Genomic DNA, 14,042 nt, shown 5'->3' with positions numbered 1-14,042 from the left:
AACAACACGCGCACCTGCCCCGACGCCTGCCACAATACCCCACTCGCAACACCACAACGCTCGCCAGACGCTCCGCCCGACGCCAAAATCATACAGCACCCAACACCCCAAAAGACCTCCACACCCCTGCTACACGCCCCGCAGCCCCGCACACCCACCCGCCTGCCGCAACACCCCACTCGCAACACCAAAACACTCAACGCCCCCCCGCCTGCCGGCAAAAGCCTACAGCACCCAACAACCCAAAAAACCTCCACAAGCCTCCCACGTGCCCTGCAGCCCCACACACCCACCCGCCTGCCGCAACCACACACGCACCTGCCCCCCCGACACAACCCCCCACCCGCAACACCAAAACGCTCAACACCCCTCCGCCCGCCGCCAAAAGCCTACAGCACCCAACATGCCACGCGCAACACTCCAGAAAACCCCCACACCCCTGCCACACGGCCCGCAGCCCCACACACCCGCCCGCCTGCCGCAACTACACCCGCACCTGCCCCAACACAGCCCCCCAAAATACTTACACACCACTCCCACACGCCCCGCGCCCTCCAGCCCCACACACCCACCCGCCTGCCGCAACACCCCACTCGCAACACCAAAACACTCAACACCCCCCCGCCTGCCGGCAAAAGCCTACAACAGCCCAAAAAACCTCCACAAGCCTCCCACGTGCCCTGCAGCCCCACACACCCACCCGCCTGCCGCAACCACACCCGCACCTGCCCCCCTGCCGGACGCAACAGCAAAACGCGCAGCACCCCTCCGCCCGCCGGCAAAAGCCTACAGCACCCGGTATTCCCAGGCGGTCTCCCATCCAAGTACTAACCGGGCCCGACCCTGCTTAGCTTCCGAGATCAGACGAGATCGGGCGTTCTCAGGGTGGTATGGCCGTAGGCACCCCTCTGCCCCACAACAGCCCTCTCCACACCCACCGCCCACACCGCCCTCCCGCACTCACACACACCCCCACGCCCACAACAACGCCTCACACCACACACACACACACAAACACACGCACAACACACGCACCTACCCACAACACACCTCACACAAAACAACACCCCACACGCAACACCCCGCAAAAAATACACACCCCTCACCACACGCACCCTGCCCTACACACACACACACACACACACACGCCTCACCCAACAACACACGCACCTCACACAACACAACACCCCACACACAACACCACTAAGTACTTACACCACCCTCACGCACCGCACACGCCCTACAGCCCCACACACCCTCCCTCCTCCCGCAACAACACGCGCACCTGCCCCGACGCCTGCCACAATACCCCACTCGCAACACCACAACGCTCGCCAGACGCTCCGCCCGACGCCAAAATCATACAGCACCCAACACCCCAAAAGACCTCCACACCCCTGCTACACGCCCCGCAGCCCCGCACACCCACCCGCCTGCCGCAACACCCCACTCGCAACACCAAAACACTCAACGCCCCCCCACCTGCCGGCAAAAGCCTACAGCACCCAACAACCCAAAAAACCTCCACAAGCCTCCCACGTGCCCTGCAGCCCCACACACCCACCCGCCTGCCGCAACCACACACGCACCTGCCCCCCCGACACAACCCCCCACCCGCAACACCAAAACGCTCAACACCCCTCCGCCCGCCGCCAAAAGCCTACAGCACCCAACATGCCACGCGCAACACTCCAGAAAACCCCCACACCCCTGCCACACGGCCCGCAGCCCCACACACCCGCCCGCCTGCCGCAACTACACCCGCACCTGCCCCAACACAGCCCCCCAAAATACTTACACACCACTCCCACACGCCCCGCGCCCTCCAGCCCCACACACCCACCCGCCTGCCGCAACACCCCACTCGCAACACCAAAACACTCAACACCCCCCCGCCTGCCGGCAAAAGCCTACAACAGCCCAAAAAACCTCCACAAGCCTCCCACGCGCCCCGCAGCCCCACACGCCCACCCGCCTGCCGCAAACACACCCGCACCTGCCCCCCTGCCGGACGCAACAGCAAAACGCGCAGCACCCCTCCGCCCGCCGGCAAAAGCCTACAGCACCCGGTATTCCCAGGCGGTCTCCCATCCAAGTACTAACCGGGCCCGACCCTGCTTAGCTTCCGAGATCAGATGAGATCGGGCGTTCTCAGGGTGGTATGGCCGTAGGCACCCCTCTGCCCCACAACAGCCCTCTCCACACCCACCGCCCACACCGCCCTCCCGCACTCACACACACCCCCACGCCCACAACAACGCCTCACACCACACACACACACACAAACACACGCACAACACACGCACCTACCCACAACACACCTCACACAAAACAACACCCCACACGCAACACCCCGCAAAAAATACACACCCCTCACCACACGCACCCTGCCCTACACACACACACACACACGCCTCACCCAACAACACACGCACCTCACACAACACAACACCCCACACACAACACCACTAAGTACTTACACCACCCTCACGCACCGCACACGCCCTACAGCCCCACACACCCTCCCTCCTCCCGCAACAACACGCGCACCTGCCCCGACGCCTGCCACAATACCCCACTCGCAACACCACAACGCTCGCCAGACGCTCCGCCCGACGCCAAAATCATACAGCACCCAACACCCCAAAAGACCTCCACACCCCTGCTACACGCCCCGCAGCCCCGCACACCCACCCGCCTGCCGCAACACCCCACTCGCAACACCAAAACACTCAACGCCCCCCCGCCTGCCGGCAAAAGCCTACAGCACCCAACAACCCAAAAAACCTCCACAAGCCTCCCACGTGCCCTGCAGCCCCACACACCCACCCGCCTGCCGCAACCACACACGCACCTGCCCCCCCGACACAACCCCCCACCCGCAACACCAAAACGCTCAACACCCCTCCGCCCGCCGCCAAAAGCCTACAGCACCCAACATGCCACGCGCAACACTCCAGAAAACCCCCACACCCCTGCCACACGGCCCGCAGCCCCACACACCCGCCCGCCTGCCGCAACTACACCCGCACCTGCCCCAACACAGCCCCCCAAAATACTTACACACCACTCCCACACGCCCCGCGCCCTCCAGCCCCACACACCCACCCGCCTGCCGCAACACCCCACTCGCAACACCAAAACACTCAACACCCCCCCGCCTGCCGGCAAAAGCCTACAACAGCCCAAAAAACCTCCACAAGCCTCCCACGTGCCCTGCAGCCCCACACACCCACCCGCCTGCCGCAACCACACCCGCACCTGCCCCCCTGCCGGACGCAACAGCAAAACGCGCAGCACCCCTCCGCCCGCCGGCAAAAGCCTACAGCACCCGGTATTCCCAGGCGGTCTCCCATCCAAGTACTAACCGGGCCCGACCCTGCTTAGCTTCCGAGATCAGACGAGATCGGGCGTTCTCAGGGTGGTATGGCCGTAGGCACCCCTCTGCCCCACAACAGCCCTCTCCACACCCACCGCCCACACCGCCCTCCCGCACTCACACACACCCCCACGCCCACAACAACGCCTCACACCACACACACACACACAAACACACGCACAACACACGCACCTACCCACAACACACCTCACACAAAACAACACCCCACACGCAACACCCCGCAAAAAATACACACCCCTCACCACACGCACCCTGCCCTACACACACACACACACACACACACGCCTCACCCAACAACACACGCACCTCACACAACACAACACCCCACACACAACACCACTAAGTACTTACACCACCCTCACGCACCGCACACGCCCTACAGCCCCACACACCCTCCCTCCTCCCGCAACAACACGCGCACCTGCCCCGACGCCTGCCACAATACCCCACTCGCAACACCACAACGCTCGCCAGACGCTCCGCCCGACGCCAAAATCATACAGCACCCAACACCCCAAAAGACCTCCACACCCCTGCTACACGCCCCGCAGCCCCGCACACCCACCCGCCTGCCGCAACACCCCACTCGCAACACCAAAACACTCAACGCCCCCCCGCCTGCCGGCAAAAGCCTACAGCACCCAACAACCCAAAAAACCTCCACAAGCCTCCCACGTGCCCTGCAGCCCCACACACCCACCCGCCTGCCGCAACCACACACGCACCTGCCCCCCCGACACAACCCCCCACCCGCAACACCAAAACGCTCAACACCCCTCCGCCCGCCGCCAAAAGCCTACAGCACCCAACATGCCACGCGCAACACTCCAGAAAACCCCCACACCCCTGCCACACGGCCCGCAGCCCCACACACCCGCCCGCCTGCCGCAACTACACCCGCACCTGCCCCAACACAGCCCCCCAAAATACTTACACACCACTCCCACACGCCCCGCGCCCTCCAGCCCCACACACCCACCCGCCTGCCGCAACACCCCACTCGCAACACCAAAACACTCAACACCCCCCCGCCTGCCGGCAAAAGCCTACAACAGCCCAAAAAACCTCCACAAGCCTCCCACGTGCCCTGCAGCCCCACACACCCACCCGCCTGCCGCAACCACACCCGCACCTGCCCCCCTGCCGGACGCAACAGCAAAACGCGCAGCACCCCTCCGCCCGCCGGCAAAAGCCTACAGCACCCGGTATTCCCAGGCGGTCTCCCATCCAAGTACTAACCGGGCCCGACCCTGCTTAGCTTCCGAGATCAGACGAGATCGGGCATTCTCAGGGTGGTATGGCCGTAGGCACCCCTCTGCCCCACAACAGCCCTCTCCACACCCACCGCCCACACCGCCCTCCCGCACTCACACACACCCCCACGCCCACAACAACGCCTCACACCACACACACACACACAAACACACGCACAACACACGCACCTACCCACAACACACCTCACACAAAACAACACCCCACACGCAACACCCCGCAAAAAATACACACCCCTCACCACACGCACCCTGCCCTACACACACACACACACACACACACGCCTCACCCAACAACACACGCACCTCACACAACACAACACCCCACACACAACACCACTAAGTACTTACACCACCCTCACGCACCGCACACGCCCTACAGCCCCACACACCCTCCCTCCTCCCGCAACAACACGCGCACCTGCCCCGACGCCTGCCACAATACCCCACTCGCAACACCACAACGCTCGCCAGACGCTCCGCCCGACGCCAAAATCATACAGCACCCAACACCCCAAAAGACCTCCACACCCCTGCTACACGCCCCGCAGCCCCGCACACCCACCCGCCTGCCGCAACACCCCACTCGCAACACCAAAACACTCAACGCCCCCCCACCTGCCGGCAAAAGCCTACAGCACCCAACAACCCAAAAAACCTCCACAAGCCTCCCACGTGCCCTGCAGCCCCACACACCCACCCGCCTGCCGCAACCACACACGCACCTGCCCCCCCGACACAACCCCCCACCCGCAACACCAAAACGCTCAACACCCCTCCGCCCGCCGCCAAAAGCCTACAGCACCCAACATGCCACGCGCAACACTCCAGAAAACCCCCACACCCCTGCCACACGGCCCGCAGCCCCACACACCCGCCCGCCTGCCGCAACTACACCCGCACCTGCCCCAACACAGCCCCCCAAAATACTTACACACCACTCCCACACGCCCCGCGCCCTCCAGCCCCACACACCCACCCGCCTGCCGCAACACCCCACTCGCAACACCAAAACACTCAACACCCCCCCGCCTGCCGGCAAAAGCCTACAACAGCCCAAAAAACCTCCACAAGCCTCCCACGCGCCCCGCAGCCCCACACGCCCACCCGCCTGCCGCAAACACACCCGCACCTGCCCCCCTGCCGGACGCAACAGCAAAACGCGCAGCACCCCTCCGCCCGCCGGCAAAAGCCTACAGCACCCAGTATTCCCGGGCGGTCTCCCATCCAAGTACTAACCGGGCCCGACCCTGCTTAGCTTCCGAGATCAGATGAGATCGGGCGTTCTCAGGGTGGTATGGCCGTAGGCACCCCTCTGCCCCACAACAGCCCTCTCCACACCCACCGCCCACACCGCCCTCCCGCACTCACACACACCCCCACGCCCACAACAACGCCTCACACCACACACACACACACAAACACACGCACAACACACGCACCTACCCACAACACACCTCACACAAAACAACACCCCACACGCAACACCCCGCAAAAAATACACACCCCTCACCACACGCACCCTGCCCTACACACACACACACACACGCCTCACCCAACAACACACGCACCTCACACAACACAACACCCCACACACAACACCACTAAGTACTTACACCACCCTCACGCACCGCACACGCCCTACAGCCCCACACACCCTCCCTCCTCCCGCAACAACACGCGCACCTGCCCCGACGCCTGCCACAATACCCCACTCGCAACACCACAACGCTCGCCAGACGCTCCGCCCGACGCCAAAATCATACAGCACCCAACACCCCAAAAGACCTCCACACCCCTGCTACACGCCCCGCAGCCCCGCACACCCACCCGCCTGCCGCAACACCCCACTCGCAACACCAAAACACTCAACGCCCCCCCGCCTGCCGGCAAAAGCCTACAGCACCCAACAACCCAAAAAACCTCCACAAGCCTCCCACGTGCCCTGCAGCCCCACACACCCACCCGCCTGCCGCAACCACACACGCACCTGCCCCCCCGACACAACCCCCCACCCGCAACACCAAAACGCTCAACACCCCTCCGCCCGCCGCCAAAAGCCTACAGCACCCAACATGCCACGCGCAACACTCCAGAAAACCCCCACACCCCTGCCACACGGCCCGCAGCCCCACACACCCGCCCGCCTGCCGCAACTACACCCGCACCTGCCCCAACACAGCCCCCCAAAATACTTACACACCACTCCCACACGCCCCGCGCCCTCCAGCCCCACACACCCACCCGCCTGCCGCAACACCCCACTCGCAACACCAAAACACTCAACACCCCCCCGCCTGCCGGCAAAAGCCTACAACAGCCCAAAAAACCTCCACAAGCCTCCCACGTGCCCTGCAGCCCCACACACCCACCCGCCTGCCGCAACCACACCCGCACCTGCCCCCCTGCCGGACGCAACAGCAAAACGCGCAGCACCCCTCCGCCCGCCGGCAAAAGCCTACAGCACCCGGTATTCCCAGGCGCTCTCCCATCCAAGTACTAACCGGGCCCGACCCTGCTTAGCTTCCGAGATCAGACGAGATCGGGCGTTCTCAGGGTGGTATGGCCGTAGGCACCCCTCTGCCCCACAACAGCCCTCTCCACACCCACCGCCCACACCGCCCTCCCGCACTCACACACACCCCCACGCCCACAACAACGCCTCACACCACACACACACACACAAACACACGCACAACACACGCACCTACCCACAACACACCTCACACAAAACAACACCCCACACGCAACACCCCGCAAAAAATACACACCCCTCACCACACGCACCCTGCCCTACACACACACACACACACACGCCTCACCCAACAACACACGCACCTCACACAACACAACACCCCACACACAACACCACTAAGTACTTACACCACACTCACGCACCGCACACGCCCTACAGCCCCACACACCCTCCCTCCTCCCGCAACAACACACGCACCTGCCCCGACGCCTGCCACAATACCCCACTCGCAACACCACAACGCTCGCCAGACGCTCCGCCCGACGCCAAAATCATACAGCACCCAACACCCCAAAAGACCTCCACACCCCTGCTACACGCCCCGCAGCCCCGCACACCCACCCGCCTGCCGCAACACCCCACTCGCAACACCAAAACACTCAACGCCCCCCCGCCTGCCGGCAAAAGCCTACAGCACCCAACAACCCAAAAAACCTCCACAAGCCTCCCACGTGCCCTGCAGCCCCACACACCCACCCGCCTGCCGCAACCACACGCGCACCTGCCCCCCCGACACAACCCCCCACCCGCAACACCAAAACGCTCAACACCCCTCCGCCCGCCGCCAAAAGCCTACAGCACCCAACATGCCACGCGCAACACTCCAGAAAACCCCCACACCCCTGCCACACGGCCCGCAGCCCCACACACCCGCCCGCCTGCCGCAACTACACCCGCACCTGCCCCAACACAGCCCCCCAAAATACTTACACACCACTCCCACACGCCCCGCGCCCTCCAGCCCCACACACCCACCCGCCTGCCGCAACACCCCACTCGCAACACCAAAACACTCAACACCCCCCCGCCTGCCGGCAAAAGCCTACAACAGCCCAAAAAACCTCCACAAGCCTCCCACGTGCCCTGCAGCCCCACACACCCACCCGCCTGCCGCAACCACACCCGCACCTGCCCCCCTGCCGGACGCAACAGCAAAACGCGCAGCACCCCTCCGCCCGCCGGCAAAAGCCTACAGCACCCGGTATTCCCAGGCAGTCTCCCATCCAAGTACTAACCGGGCCCGACCCTGCTTAGCTTCCGAGATCAGACGAGATCGGGCGTTCTCAGGGTGGTATGGCCGTAGGCACCCCTCTGCCCCACAACAGCCCTCTCCACACCCACCGCCCACACCGCCCTCCCGCACTCACACACACCCCCACGCCCACAACAACGCCTCACACCACACACACACACACAAACACACGCACAACACACGCACCTACCCACAACACACCTCACACAAAACAACACCCCACACGCAACACCCCGCAAAAAATACACACCCCTCACCACACGCACCCTGCCCTACACACACACACACACACACACACGCCTCACCCAACAACACACGCACCTCACACAACACAACACCCCACACACAACACCACTAAGTACTTACACCACCCTCACGCACCGCACACGCCCTACAGCCCCACACACCCTCCCTCCTCCCGCAACAACACGCGCACCTGCCCCGACGCCTGCCACAATACCCCACTCGCAACACCACAACGCTCGCCAGACGCTCCGCCCGACGCCAAAATCATACAGCACCCAACACCCCAAAAGACCTCCACACCCCTGCTACACGCCCCGCAGCCCCGCACACCCACCCGCCTGCCGCAACACCCCACTCGCAACACCAAAACACTCAATGCCCCCCCACCTGCCGGCAAAAGCCTACAGCACCCAACAACCCAAAAAACCTCCACAAGCCTCCCACGTGCCCTGCAGCCCCACACACCCACCCGCCTGCCGCAACCACACACGCACCTGCCCCCCCGACACAACCCCCCACCCGCAACACCAAAACGCTCAACACCCCTCCGCCCGCCGCCAAAAGCCTACAGCACCCAACATGCCACGCGCAACACTCCAGAAAACCCCCACACCCCTGCCACACGGCCCGCAGCCCCACACACCCGCCCGCCTGCCGCAACTACACCCGCACCTGCCCCAACACAGCCCCCCAAAATACTTACACACCACTCCCACACGCCCCGCGCCCTCCAGCCCCACACACCCACCCGCCTGCCGCAACACCCCACTCGCAACACCAAAACACTCAACACCCCCCCGCCTGCCGGCAAAAGCCTACAACAGCCCAAAAAACCTCCACAAGCCTCCCACGTGCCCTGCAGCCCCACACACCCACCCGCCTGCCGCAACCACACCCGCACCTGCCCCCCTGCCGGACGCAACAGCAAAACGCGCAGCACCCCTCCGCCTGCCGGCAAAAGCCTACAGCACCCGGTATTCCCAGGCGGTCTCCCATCCAAGTACTAACCGGGCCCGACCCTGCTTAGCTTCCGAGATCAGACGAGATCGGGCGTTCTCAGGGTGGTATGGCCGTAGGCACCCCTCTGCCCCACAACAGCCCTCTCCACACCCACCGCCCACACCGCCCTCCCGCACTCACACACACCCCCACGCCCACAACAACGCCTCACACCACACACACACACACAAACACACGCACAACACACGCACCTACCCACAACACACCTCACACAAAACAACACCCCACACGCAACACCCCGCAAAAAATACACACCCCTCACCACACGCACCCTGCCCTACACACACACACACACACACGCCTCACCCAACAACACACGCACCTCACACAACACAACACCCCACACACAACACCACTAAGTACTTACACCACACTCACGCACCGCACACGCCCTACAGCCCCACACACCCTCCCTCCTCCCGCAACAACACACGCACCTGCCCCGACGCCTGCCACAATACCCCACTCGCAACACCACAACGCTCGCCAGACGCTCCGCCCGACGCCAAAATCATACAGCACCCAACACCCCAAAAGACCTCCACACCCCTGCTACACGCCCCGCAGCCCCGCACACCCACCCGCCTGCCGCAACACCCCACTCGCAACACCAAAACACTCAACGCCCCCCCGCCTGCCGGCAAAAGCCTACAGCACCCAACAACCCAAAAAACCTCCACAAGCCTCCCACGTGCCCTGCAGCCCCACACACCCACCCGCCTGCCGCAACCACACGCGCACCTGCCCCCCCGACACAACCCCCCACCCGCAACACCAAAACGCTCAACACCCCTCCGCCCGCCGCCAAAAGCCTACAGCACCCAACATGCCACGCGCAACACTCCAGAAAACCCCCACACCCCTGCCACACGGCCCGCAGCCCCACACACCCGCCCGCCTGCCGCAACTACACCCGCACCTGCCCCAACACAGCCCCCCAAAATACTTACACACCACTCCCACACGCCCCGCGCCCTCCAGCCCCACACACCCACCCGCCTGCCGCAACACCCCACTCGCAACACCAAAACACTCAACACCCCCCCGCCTGCCGGCAAAAGCCTACAACAGCCCAAAAAACCTCCACAAGCCTCCCACGTGCCCTGCAGCCCCACACACCCACCCGCCTGCCGCAACCACACCCGCACCTGCCCCCCTGCCGGACGCAACAGCAAAACGCGCAGCACCCCTCCGCCCGCCGGCAAAAGCCTACAGCACCCGCTATTCCCAGGCGCTCTCCCATCCAAGTACTAACCGGGCCCGACCCTGCTTAGCTTCCGAGATCAGACGAGATCGGGCGTTCTCAGGGTGGTATGGCCGTAGGCACCCCTCTGCCCCACAACAGCCCTCTCCACACCCACCGCCCACACCGCCCTCCCGCACTCACACACACCCCCACGCCCACAACAACGCCTCACACCACACACACACACACAAACACACGCACAACACACGCACCTACCCACAACACACCTCACACAAAACAACACCCCACACGCAACACCCCGCAAAAAATACACACCCCTCACCACACGCACCCTGCCCTACACACACACACACACACACGCCTCACCCAACAACACACGCACCTCACACAACACAACACCCCACACACAACACCACTAAGTACTTACACCACACTCACGCACCGCACACGCCCTACAGCCCCACACACCCTCCCTCCTCCCGCAACAACACACGCACCTGCCCCGACGCCTGCCACAATACCCCACTCGCAACACCACAACGCTCGCCAGACGCTCCGCCCGACGCCAAAATCATACAGCACCCAACACCCCAAAAGACCTCCACACCCCTGCTACACGCCCCGCAGCCCCGCACACCCACCCGCCTGCCGCAACACCCCACTCGCAACACCAAAACACTCAACGCCCCCCCGCCTGCCGGCAAAAGCCTACAGCACCCAACAACCCAAAAAACCTCCACAAGCCTCCCACGTGCCCTGCAGCCCCACACACCCACCCGCCTGCCGCAACCACACGCGCACCTGCCCCCCCGACACAACCCCCCACCCGCAACACCAAAACGCTCAACACCCCTCCGCCCGCCGCCAAAAGCCTACAGCACCCAACATGCCACGCGCAACACTCCAGAAAACCCCCACACCCCTGCCACACGGCCCGCAGCCCCACACACCCGCCCGCCTGCCGCAACTACACCCGCACCTGCCCCAACACAGCCCCCCAAAATACTTACACACCACTCCCACACGCCCCGCGCCCTCCAGCCCCACACACCCACCCGCCTGCCGCAACACCCCACTCGCAACACCAAAACACTCAACACCCCCCCGCCTGCCGGCAAAAGCCTACAACAGCCCAAAAAACCTCCACAAGCCTCCCACGTGCCCTGCAGCCCCACACACCCACCCGCCTGCCGCAACCACACCCGCACCTGCCCCCCTGCCGGACGCAACAGCAAAACGCGCAGCACCCCTCCGCCCGCCGGCAAAAGCCTACAGCACCCGGTATTCCCAGGCGGTCTCCCATCCAAGTACTAACCGGGCCCGACCCTGCTTAGCTTCCGAGATCAGACGAGATCGGGCGTTCTCAGGGTGGTATGGCCGTAGGCACCCCTCTGCCCCACAACAGCCCTCTCCACACCCACCGCCCACACCGCCCTCCCGCACTCACACACACCCCCACGCCCACAACAACGCCTCACACCACACACACACACACAAACACACGCACAACACACGCACCTACCCACAACACACCTCACACAAAACAACACCCCACACGCAACACCCCGCAAAAAATACACACCCCTCACCACACGCACCCTGCCCTACACACACACACACACACACACACGCCTCACCCAACAACACACGCACCTCACACAACACAACACCCCACACACAACACCACTAAGTACTTACACCACCCTCACGCACCGCACACGCCCTACAGCCCCACACACCCTCCCTCCTCCCGCAACAACACGCGCACCTGCCCCGACGCCTGCCACAATACCCCACTCGCAACACCACAACGCTCGCCAGACGCTCCGCCCGACGCCAAAATCATACAGCACCCAACACCCCAAAAGACCTCCACACCCCTGCTACACGCCCCGCAGCCCCGCACACCCACCCGCCTGCCGCAACACCCCACTCGCAACACCAAAACACTCAATGCCCCCCCACCTGCCGGCAAAAGCCTACAGCACCCAACAACCCAAAAAACCTCCACAAGCCTCCCACGTGCCCTGCAGCCCCACACACCCACCCGCCTGCCGCAACCACACACGCACCTGCCCCCCCGACACAACCCCCCACCCGCAACACCAAAACGCTCAACACCCCTCCGCCCGCCGCCAAAAGCCTACAGCACCCAACATGCCACGCGCAACACTCCAGAAAACCCCCACACCCCTGCCACACGGCCCGCAGCCCCACACACCCGCCCGCCTGCCGCAACTACACCCGCACCTGCCCCAACACAGCCCCCCAAAATACTTACACACCACTCCCACACGCCCCGCGCCCTCCAGCCCCACACACCCACCCGCCTGCCGCAACACCCCACTCGCAACACCAAAACACTCAACACCCCCCCGCCTGCCGGCAAAAGCCTACAACAGCCCAAAAAACCTCCACAAGCCTCCCACGTGCCCTGCAGCCCCACACACCCACCCGCCTGCCGCAACCACACCCGCACCTGCCCCCCTGCCGGACGCAACAGCAAAACGCGCAGCACCCCTCCGCCTGCCGGCAAAAGCCTACAGCACCCGGTATTCCCAGGCGGTCTCCCATCCAAGTACTAACCGGGCCCGACCCTGCTTAGCTTCCGAGATCAGACGAGATCGGGCGTTCTCAGAGTGGTATGGCCATAGGCACCCCTCTGCCCCACAACAGCCCTCTCCACACCCACCGCCCACACCGCCCTCCCGCACTCACACACACCCCCACGCCCACAACAACGCCTCACACCACACACACACACACAAACACACGCACAACACACGCACCTACCCACAACACACTTCACACAAAACAACACCCCACACGCAACACCCCGCAAAAAATACACACCCCTCACCACACGCACCCTGCCCTACACACACACACACACACACGCCTCACCCAACAACACACGCACCTCACACAACACAACACCCCACACACAACACCACTAAGTACTTACACCACACTCACGCACCGCACACGCCCTACAGCCCCATACACCCTCCCTCCTCCCGCAACAACACGCGCACCTGCCCCGACGCCTGCCACAATACCCCACTCGCAACACCACAACGCTCGCCAGACGCTCCGCCCGACGCCAAAAT

At 64.0% G+C, this 14,042-nt stretch overlaps 11 non-coding genes across 11 annotated transcripts; all 11 read right to left on the bottom strand.

Annotated features, from left to right (window-relative positions):
• Nucleotides 1-783: 783 nt before the first annotated feature.
• LOC141745779 (5S ribosomal RNA) lies at nucleotides 784-902 on the bottom strand. The gene has a single exon (XR_012588049.1). It is a non-coding gene; the product is annotated as a 5S ribosomal RNA (ribosomal RNA).
• A 1,152-nt stretch (nucleotides 903-2,054) lies between these two features.
• On the bottom strand, nucleotides 2,055-2,173 carry LOC141745527 (5S ribosomal RNA). Its single transcript, XR_012587805.1, has one exon. It is a non-coding gene; the product is annotated as a 5S ribosomal RNA (ribosomal RNA).
• A 1,146-nt stretch (nucleotides 2,174-3,319) lies between these two features.
• Nucleotides 3,320-3,438, bottom strand: LOC141745768 (5S ribosomal RNA). Its single transcript, XR_012588038.1, has one exon. It is a non-coding gene; the product is annotated as a 5S ribosomal RNA (ribosomal RNA).
• Nucleotides 3,439-4,590: 1,152 nt separating this feature from the next.
• LOC141745638 (5S ribosomal RNA) lies at nucleotides 4,591-4,709 on the bottom strand. The gene has a single exon (XR_012587910.1). It is a non-coding gene; the product is annotated as a 5S ribosomal RNA (ribosomal RNA).
• Nucleotides 4,710-5,861: 1,152 nt separating this feature from the next.
• On the bottom strand, nucleotides 5,862-5,980 carry LOC141745668 (5S ribosomal RNA). The gene has a single exon (XR_012587939.1). It is a non-coding gene; the product is annotated as a 5S ribosomal RNA (ribosomal RNA).
• A 1,146-nt stretch (nucleotides 5,981-7,126) lies between these two features.
• LOC141745744 (5S ribosomal RNA) lies at nucleotides 7,127-7,245 on the bottom strand. Its single transcript, XR_012588014.1, has one exon. It is a non-coding gene; the product is annotated as a 5S ribosomal RNA (ribosomal RNA).
• A 1,148-nt stretch (nucleotides 7,246-8,393) lies between these two features.
• LOC141745670 (5S ribosomal RNA) lies at nucleotides 8,394-8,512 on the bottom strand. The gene has a single exon (XR_012587941.1). It is a non-coding gene; the product is annotated as a 5S ribosomal RNA (ribosomal RNA).
• A 1,152-nt stretch (nucleotides 8,513-9,664) lies between these two features.
• LOC141745757 (5S ribosomal RNA) lies at nucleotides 9,665-9,783 on the bottom strand. The gene has a single exon (XR_012588027.1). It is a non-coding gene; the product is annotated as a 5S ribosomal RNA (ribosomal RNA).
• Nucleotides 9,784-10,931: 1,148 nt separating this feature from the next.
• On the bottom strand, nucleotides 10,932-11,050 carry LOC141745792 (5S ribosomal RNA). Its single transcript, XR_012588061.1, has one exon. It is a non-coding gene; the product is annotated as a 5S ribosomal RNA (ribosomal RNA).
• A 1,148-nt stretch (nucleotides 11,051-12,198) lies between these two features.
• Nucleotides 12,199-12,317, bottom strand: LOC141745746 (5S ribosomal RNA). Its single transcript, XR_012588016.1, has one exon. It is a non-coding gene; the product is annotated as a 5S ribosomal RNA (ribosomal RNA).
• Nucleotides 12,318-13,469: 1,152 nt separating this feature from the next.
• Nucleotides 13,470-13,588, bottom strand: LOC141745676 (5S ribosomal RNA). The gene has a single exon (XR_012587947.1). It is a non-coding gene; the product is annotated as a 5S ribosomal RNA (ribosomal RNA).
• Nucleotides 13,589-14,042: the final 454 nt, after the last annotated feature.

This window comes from Larus michahellis, chromosome 6 (assembly GCF_964199755.1).
Source record: "Larus michahellis chromosome 6, bLarMic1.1, whole genome shotgun sequence".
Classification (NCBI taxonomy): domain Eukaryota; kingdom Metazoa; phylum Chordata; class Aves; order Charadriiformes; family Laridae; genus Larus; species Larus michahellis.
This window is presented reverse-complemented; position numbering and strand designations above follow the sequence as displayed.